Consider the following 9,007-nt stretch of genomic DNA (forward strand, 5'->3'; position numbering starts at 1 on the left):
ATCGATGCTGGGATGATGAATTGTCTGAGAGAGCTTTCTCTTCTCCTGTCACTCGTTTGGGATGTATGTTGGGACATCTGTCACAAAGATCACGGTGGTTGACATGGCACTTTTATGGCAATTTCTACTAAAATAAAAGTTCATGGGCAAAATAACCGTTTTATAAATTAATGAGTGTAATACTGCAAGAAACAAAATAAATCCCTTCTCCCTCATACACTTAGTTATATTTTGGAAGGAAGAGGCAGATTCATGAACCAGCATGGCAGGCCTCAGAGCTATAGATTTTCAGCAGATTGCTTGGACAAAGCTGTGAAAAATATGTAACATTAGACATTTTTGAAGTTCCTCAAAATTTTTTTTGAAACAATAGTATCTTTAGTAATTAAAGTTTATTAATTACTCCAGAAGTCATGTATTGAAAATGAAGGTATATTGTATACTTGAAAGCATAATTATGTAGTTAAAATTGTATTAAAAGAAAATCATGTTATACAAATATGTATAAAATACTGTAGTGATCTGAAAGCATTTTTACACTGTCCTTAAAAAGCTTAATCCTTAAGTAAAGCCTTAATTTTCATATGTGAGAGAAACAACAAGGTTTATTTTGGGAGTCTCAAATAACTATTTTATCTGGCATTCTAAATATATCTAAAAGAAATGTAAGGAATACATTGTATTTTATGTGCTTCTCTAACAGAAGAAAAGTCTTCATTTGGTGATTAATATTACTTAAAATCCATAATAAACACTCCTGGATACAGAATTGTTTAAGGTCACATTAGAGTAAGTTACAGAATTAGGACTTTAGGTAAGGGAAGAAAAAAATAAACAGATTTAGGTCTACAAAATCACAGACTTGGGGAGGGTAGGAACGATAAGAAAAGGCAGGGGAAAGCGGGTGGTTTTTACTGAAGTGATAGACATAAGTAAATAAGACATTAAAAGAACTGTCATGCTCCTTTAAAAAAAAAAAACCCACATAGGTTTAAGTAGATGGTTAGAAAGAGAATACACACACTCACTTTCCTCGGGTTTCTGATGCATTTGTTTGTCCAACGGCATACAGACTTAGTGAAAGTCAGCTGGCCACATATCTCAGGGTGCTTCCCTCGGCCACCAGAGCCCTTAAAACAGGGATATAAGAGTATAACTCTTAACACTCGCCACCCGAGGCAGGCCTTTCCAGATCTGGAATGCTTGATTGTGTCACATAGCTGTTTATATCAGGGGTGCACATTACTGGGTAGAAAGAACTTAAGAGTATATGCCCTTACTGGGAAAAAAATTGACATCGGGACTCTGGTTCTTTAGCCTGACTCAGCAACAGGCTCGCTCAGAGGAAAAAGCAGAATGAGTGCTCAGATACCCATGAGTGGTGTCCTGACTCTGCTTTCTGGGGTCGCGGGAAGTTGGTTCCCACCGCTCACTCTTTCCTCCTTCAACCCCACGTTCCCAAATCACTGCCCAGAGCAATACATCAGTGGGATGTAGACAAGTGAATAACGAATTTATAGGTAACTCTTGGACAAGCTCCATATTCGTGCAGATCCAAGAGGAGTGGTAAGTCTTAGAGCTATCTGAATGTAGCTTACATACTACTACAAAATAAGAATACATGTGGGAGAAAAGCACTATAAAGTTTATTTGCCACTCATGATCGGCAAACAGGTGATTCAAAATGAGGTAAATTTTTTTGCTTAGCAAATTCTCTGTCACATGTTTTCCCACTGCCTGTTATTATGATGTTTGGTATAACAGGATGAAATAAGTCAGTACTGAGTCCTAGTCTCAGCTACCATTTTTCTTTCTTCTTGCTACTCACCATGGGGTGGGTGGGTACATGGATCACTAAAATCAGTATCATGTGTGAACTTACTTAGAATGTAGACTCTCAGTCATCATCCTTTACCTGCTAAACTAGAATCTGCATTTTAAAAGACCCCTGCAAATTTGGGGAAGCACTGCTTTAGGTAACTTTGGGCAGGTGGCTGGGTCCCTCTCCTTTTTGGTTTCTCTTCAGTCCAATGGTGAGGTTGACCTAGGGAATGTGTAGGAATTTTAAAACTGGAATGACTCCATAATAAGGGTTTGTAACTTAGGGCATGGCTTCTGGAACCAGTGTGTCTGGGTTTGATTCCCACTCTGCCACTTGTGTGACCCTGGACAGATTATAGCTTCTCTGTCCCCAATTTCCTCGTCTGAAAATAGGGATTGCAATGTACTTCATACAGTTGTGGAAACTTGAATTTAATCATGCATTTAGATTAGTGCTTGGTACAGAATAAGCACTACACAAGCATTCACTCATTATGAGCTAAGATTCTTGATTGACTAGCATTCTAGAACACATGGAGATGACAACTAACTGACTTTTTTACTGATTTCAAGAGAGAGAGAAAGAAACATTGATCTGCTGTCCCATTTATTGATGCATTCATTGGTTGATTCCTGTATGTAACCTAACCAGGGATTGAATCTGCAACCTTGGCACATTGGGATGACGCTCTAACCAACTGACTGACTTTTGAAAGATACTAAATGAGGGATTCTATTAATGTGAGTTTGAAGAATTGAGGTAAGTTCCATGGAGGAAGTGGGAATTTAGAATATTTTTAAAGGATAACAAAATTTGGAAATTAGAGACAAAAGCATTAAGGGCATTCCAGGTGACACAGACACATAGGCAGGAATAAATATTTGGAGAGGGACAGAGAAAAGCCAGGAGTCATGTCTGGTAGGTGCCAAGTATTTTGAGGAAGGCAGGGGATGACTAGAGCATAAGGCTTGTGAGGTAGCTGAGGAGCTAAGAGGGGCTAAAATTAGATCCTCTAATTCCAGACTAAAACAAAAAATTAGCTTCTGGCAAATAGAATAAACTGATGCAATAATGAAGATACAATAATAAAAACATAGACAGAATTAATATAGACAGAAGAATCAGTAGCAGAGAGCAAAAGGAATTAGAAGCAATATTTGGTTATTAGACATGGAGGGTATATGGGAAGGAGGCAATTATGGCTCCAGATTTTAAGACTGAAGGACCAGAAATGCGATGATGCTTTTGGCAAAAATGGGAATATTGGAGGCATAGCTGCTTTGAGGCAAAGATGTGTTTGCTTTTGAGAGTGCTGAGTGCAAATAATGGCAACACATCCAATAAATGATTTGGCAGATGCAGTAGAAAGAGCTTCATTCGGAACAGGGCCAGTCATACTTTTACCCTTCTTTTTTTTAAGGATTATTTATTTATTTTAGACAGAGGGGAAGGGAGGGAGAAAGAGAGGGAGAGAAACATCAATGTGTGGTTGCCTCACATGCCCCCTACTGGGGACCTGACCTGGCCAGCAACCCAGGCACATGCCCTGACTGGGAATCGAACTGGCAACCCTTTGGTTCACAGGCTGGTGCTCAATCCATTGAGCCACACCAGCCAGGGCACTTTTACCTTTTATTCTTGTGTTCCTGAGCACATTACTAGCATCAATGCAAAACCAAAGTAAAACCTTACAATTCTAGAATGATATCTTTGTTCTCTTTATATATTTCAAATTCTCAGAATCCATATACTAAGTATTTTAAAAGTGAGTGTAAATTAAATTGCAGTATTGTTTTTTTGTGAATCAATAAAACTTGAAAGACGATGTGTCTCAGATCCATCATTTCATTATTCCCTGGACAACATTACACTGGCTTCCACCGTGTGGTGATGGCTGGTGGGAGGCGGGTATAAGGGGGCTAAATGGTAATGGAAAAAATAAAATAAAGATTTCTTAAAAACAGAACACATGAAATATGTAGCTTTCAGACTTGTCTAAGTATTCCTAGACCTAGGAGGCAAAGATCTTAATCATTTCGTTCAGGAAATAGCCCAGCACAATTCAGTGTCCATAAGACTATTCACCACCATCAATAATGTTTACCAGAGTCTCCTGCCTTTAATGAAACGGGAGCAGAAAAATTGATTGGGAGGTGGCATTCGTGTTATCATAATACTGATCGCTGGGGGGAAAGTGCATTTGTGAGCAAATCTAGGACTGCCTAGCAACCGTTTCCAGGAGAAGGGAGGCTGGGAGCCAGCTGGGGTTGCCTTTCAGGAGCCATCAGCCTCTCTCTACACACGTCCTAGGATATCTGTTTTGGGACTGTTTGGATTCCAGTTTAAGGTATACTTTTTCTTAGCAACTCTTAATATTAAATATTTTGCTTTTTAGTAATTGGCACAGTAAAGCTAACATTATTACTTTTTTATCCATCTCTGAATATAAGTATACAGGTTTTTAACTCTAACAGAATATATGTGAGGTCAGGAGCTTTAATATTTTAAAAAACCATTCATATCCATTCTTTTTAGGCCCCATCTAGGATTGTGCCCAGATTTACACCCACTTCTGAGAACATAAGATGTAGTACTAAACATAACCCGTTAAACTTTGAACTTTAACTCTCCTGAAAAATCCATCCCTGGCCTTCCTGTGTGGTCACTACCTCTACCTCCACCACTGATCATAATTTATTTTCTTGGCCCTGACACTTGCAGCAGGATGTAATTCAGCTAATAGCAATGAAGCCAGAGTTTTCAGAGAAACTGGGAGGGTAGGGGATGGGGGGAGTGGAGGGGGTTATACCACAACTGGATTAAGGGCAGACAGGCCATATTAGTAGAGTAGAAGTCTTCCCAGGGAGAAAAAAATGCTCAGAAAACTTAAAGGAATGTAGTAAATACCACAGCCTCATACTAGTTGAGTGCTTCCTGATACTTCTGAGTAGTTCAGCCCCTCGAATTCTGTCCAAGCTGCTCGCTTCCAGAGTCCGCAGATACTGCCAAAAGTATTCGCTTGTATTCACTAAGCCATCCGTTCATTCATTCTTTTATCCCCGTTCTGGCTGCCCAGAAGTCCCACCCCCTTGCCTTGCTCATTTTCCTACTGCTGTCCAGTCCCTTAGCTCAATTGCAGGGGATCCTCTGAAAGCCCTCTTCCTTTGTAAACCCACTTTCCTCCACCTATTCACTTAACATTCCACTACATCTTTATTTTAGTTGAAACCCAAGGACTGTGCTTCATGTTCAGCCCCTCAGACAGAGCCTGCTCTTTGTTCATAACCAGACCTCATAAACCAGAGCCAGGGGATAGTCATCCACTTTAGCTGCCTATGCCACTTCCAGATCTTTCTTTTTTTATTTTCATGAGAAGCCCCTCTTCGTTTGGAGACAATAGAGCATTTAAGGTCATAGGATTTGGGTTTGGACCTGTATTCTAGGAAATTGGATAGATCACCTCACCTTTCTGAGCCTTGTTTTCTACATCTGAATAAAGAAGGTAAGAATATCATTTTGCAAGGTTATGAAGAGTAAATATATTTATTCTTTTCCAAAATCCTTACTGATTTTAAATGCCAGGAATTTTTCTAAGTACTGAACAAACAATTTCTTCCATCATGAAGCTTGCAGTCTCATGAGACAAGAAAGTCTTTAAACAAGTAAATACATTTACATAATTACAAAATCCAACGTGGAAGAAAACACAGGGTGCTGTAACAAAGGTTCAGTTGGAGGTGTAATTTAGATGTTGGAGAGTTGAACAGGTTGGACTGTTTGCTTTTTCTGATATATAGCCTGAGTACCGAATCTGCTTTATTTTTTTTCCAACTTGCTACCCAGTTTTCCCAATACTATTTATTTTTAAAAATCTCTCTTTACCATTTGATTTGGAATGCAATCTTCATTGTGCATGAAATTCCCATATACATTCATTCAAGTCTATCGGACTTTCTATTGTGTTTCATTAGTCGGTCTTTTCATGAGCCAATTCTATACTTTCAATTATTGATGCATTCATAGCATGTTTAAATATCTGAGGATAGTAACCTTATTGCTCTTCATCAGAATTTTCCAGACTGTTCCTTTACACTTACTATTTTCATGTGAACTCTACAATTGGCTTACCTAATTCCAGTCTGTATTCTTATTATGATTGTTCCTTGAAATTTATAAATATAACATACTGCTTGATGATATTTAGCCTTCCTGTCAAAGAACACAATGTACCTATATATTTTTCCAAGCTAACTTTTAAAACATACTTATTTTTATTGAGAAACATTTGACATATGAAATTATATTAGTTCCAGGTATACAGCATAATGATTTGACATATATAAAGTTTATTGTTGGTGGTGGGGGGCAGCAACTGGTGTGTTTTAAAAAACTGTTAAAATTTTTAAAATTACAGTTGACATTCAATATTACATTAGTTTCGATGCATACTATATTTTTGATCCATGATTGGGAATGTGTGTATGTGGAGGGCCGACCACAGTTATACTCAGGTTTTCTATTGCATGGATGGTGGGTACTGTCATGAGAGAATGTTTGCGACATAGGCTTTCCTGTAAGTCAGCCAGGCAACTGCTCAGCTAGCTGCCTGCTGAGCAGGCCGGCACCAAGGAATAGACAAGAGTCACACACCGTAATTTTGTTATTCACTCAGCTTTTGTTGAATGCAGGTTCACTCAAAGTAGAACATCAACATACATTGATATCCCACTCACACTCTAACAATCTAAGAGAAATAGAAGACACACACAGACACAGCAATCAGTGGGGAATAACAAACCTGAGCCCCAGAGTCTCAGTCTGCAGGTCCAGGAGACAGCACGGCGGGCAAGGGAGTCTTCAGAGTCTTGCAAGGAAGGATCTCTGGAGTCAGGAGGGCAGCAGGGCAGGTGAAGTCGTCAGTCCAGCAGGGCAGACGATGCCAAGGGAGATCAGCATGGTGTGGAGCAGCACTCAGGTGTGTGCAGCTCAGCTGTCTCAGCCGTGGTCTGGAGCCTGCCTCAGTTACACCCGTGAGAGTGGTGCATTCCACCCTTCTGGGTCTCGTGATAAGTGTCTTGGCATCCCTGATGACAAGTGGGGAATTTCCCAAGGAGCCTATATATAGGTGGTCCTGCTCTGTAGACATGGCTCTTCTAACCACATATGCAGATGTCTTGGGTGTGTCTCCTTGTCAGACATGTCTGTTATGACCATGTGGGCAGATATGTCTCCTTGCCGGATGTGTGTAGCGTGACATAGGTAGTTTCCCTCTTGAACTAAAGTGTCATGGCTGCCTGGCACCCATCTTGGTTGACATGAGTGACTCCACTTTGTTTTCCTTTATGCTCTCTTGACGGAAGCAATGCCATTGTATCAGTCCTGCTCTCCACAGGAACCCTAACGCCTGTGTTCTTCCAGGGTCAGCTATATGTCGCAAAATAATCAAAACAGTAAGTCTAGTTAACAGTTAATCACCACACATAGTTATTTATATATTTCATAGTTATTTCACCACACTTTTTATTTCCTATGATGCGAATGTTTAAGATCTACTCTCTTAGCAACTTTCAAACCATTAACTATAGTCACCATGCTACATATGGATCCTCTGGACTTATTTATCTTGTACCTAGAAGTCTGTACCCTTTGACCCCCTTCATCTGTTTTGCCCATCCCCCACCTCCTGCCTCTGGCAGCTACCCATCTGCTCTCTTTATCTCTGCGTTCCATTTGTTTTATTTGTTTTGTTTTAGTTCTGTTTGTTTTAGACTTCACATACAGGTGAGATTACATGATATTTGTCTTTCTCTGCCTGACTTGTTTTCCTCAGCATAATGCCCTCAAGGTCCATCCATGTTGTTGCCAATGGCAAGGTTTCTATTTTTATGGTGAATAATATTCCACTGTGTGTGTGTCTGTGTGTCACACAATTTCTTTGTCCTTTCATCCTTCAGTGGACACTTAGGCTGTTCCCATGTCTGACTATTATAAATAATGCTTCAGTGAATATAGGGGTGAAGATACCTTTTCCAGTTAGTGTTTTATTTTCTTCAGATATATACCCAGAAGTGGAACTGTTAGATCATATGGTAGTTTTATTTTTAAATTTTTGAGGACCCTCAATACTGTTTTCCCTAGTGGCTGTACCAATTCACATTCCCATCAACAGTGCACAAGGGTTCCCTTTTCTCCACATCCTCCCAAGTTAACTTTTATAGCCTTTGTGAACATTAGAAAGGTTCTCCTTTTAGATTCTGGATATTATTCTTTCGAATATTTTGCTTTTGTTATTAAATGTGGTCTACTTGTCCTATTGTTTCTATCATTGTCTGTACATGTGCATATATATTCTGTATAATTAATTTTTGTATATTAATAATTTCATATCCTACGACCTTACTGAATTCTCTTTTTTTCTCCTTTGGGGGAGTTTTTTTCCGGGTCAGAAGAGGAGAAGCAGGGACAGGTTCCTGTGTATCCCAACCAGGGCCTGACCTGGGAGGGGAGGCACAGGGGAAGCTCCAACTGTGCATGCTTGGTCCCACAGGTGTCCTGGCTGGGTCCAGGGAGGGCCTGCCGGGAATGTAGGCTCGGATCCTGGGGGCAGAGGTGGCAGGCCAGGGGGCCCAGAGGATGGCACGTAAATACTGACAGAGGCAATAAATACTGACAGGCCAGGGCATGCCACTCCAGGCCAGAGGGCCCAGGTGGGACAAGTAAAGCTCGGCCCTGGGCCTTGTCTGCCAAGGGCTCCCTTTTGGGACCGTGGGTTCTGCCCACTGGGACAGAGAATGCAAAGGCCTAAGGACACCCAACCTCTCATATGGGACTGGAGGCGACTTGAGTTTTGGCAATTAGGCTTTCCCCAAGCCCTTGGAGCTGCCCCTACAGCCCTGGCTGGATGAGGGTGGGGGAATGGGCTGGCCAGGCCCTGGCAGGCCAGGAACAACAGCAGCATGTCCCATACCTCCCCGGCCACAGGGACTGCGGATGGGGCGGTAGGGACTGGTGGAGACCACATGCTCACGCAGATGCAAGTCAGAGGTTAGAGAGGGCGCCCACAGCACAAGTTCCACATGTTAAGGCATCATGGTTAGACCATTACAGGCAGCAATGGATAAACTGACCAGGGAGGAGTGGAAACTGAAGGATGACCGGCCCCCACAAGGCCCTGCATCATGCATC

General features: G+C 41.1%; 1 protein-coding gene across 2 annotated transcripts in view; it reads right to left on the bottom strand.

The window, feature by feature from the left end:
• The window catches only part of MSTN (myostatin), a 56,676-nt gene extending 49,865 nt beyond the window's left edge, over nucleotides 1–6,811 (bottom strand). For both annotated transcript variants that reach the window (XM_024564280.3, XM_053918868.1), the window contains exon 1: nucleotides 6,621–6,811. The gene's annotated coding sequence lies outside the window, so the exon portion shown is untranslated. The remainder of the gene's footprint in view (nucleotides 1–6,620) is intronic.
• Nucleotides 6,812–9,007: the final 2,196 nt, after the last annotated feature.

The sequence above is a fragment of the Desmodus rotundus genome, chromosome 2 (assembly GCF_022682495.2).
Source record: "Desmodus rotundus isolate HL8 chromosome 2, HLdesRot8A.1, whole genome shotgun sequence".
Taxonomy (NCBI): domain Eukaryota; kingdom Metazoa; phylum Chordata; class Mammalia; order Chiroptera; family Phyllostomidae; genus Desmodus; species Desmodus rotundus.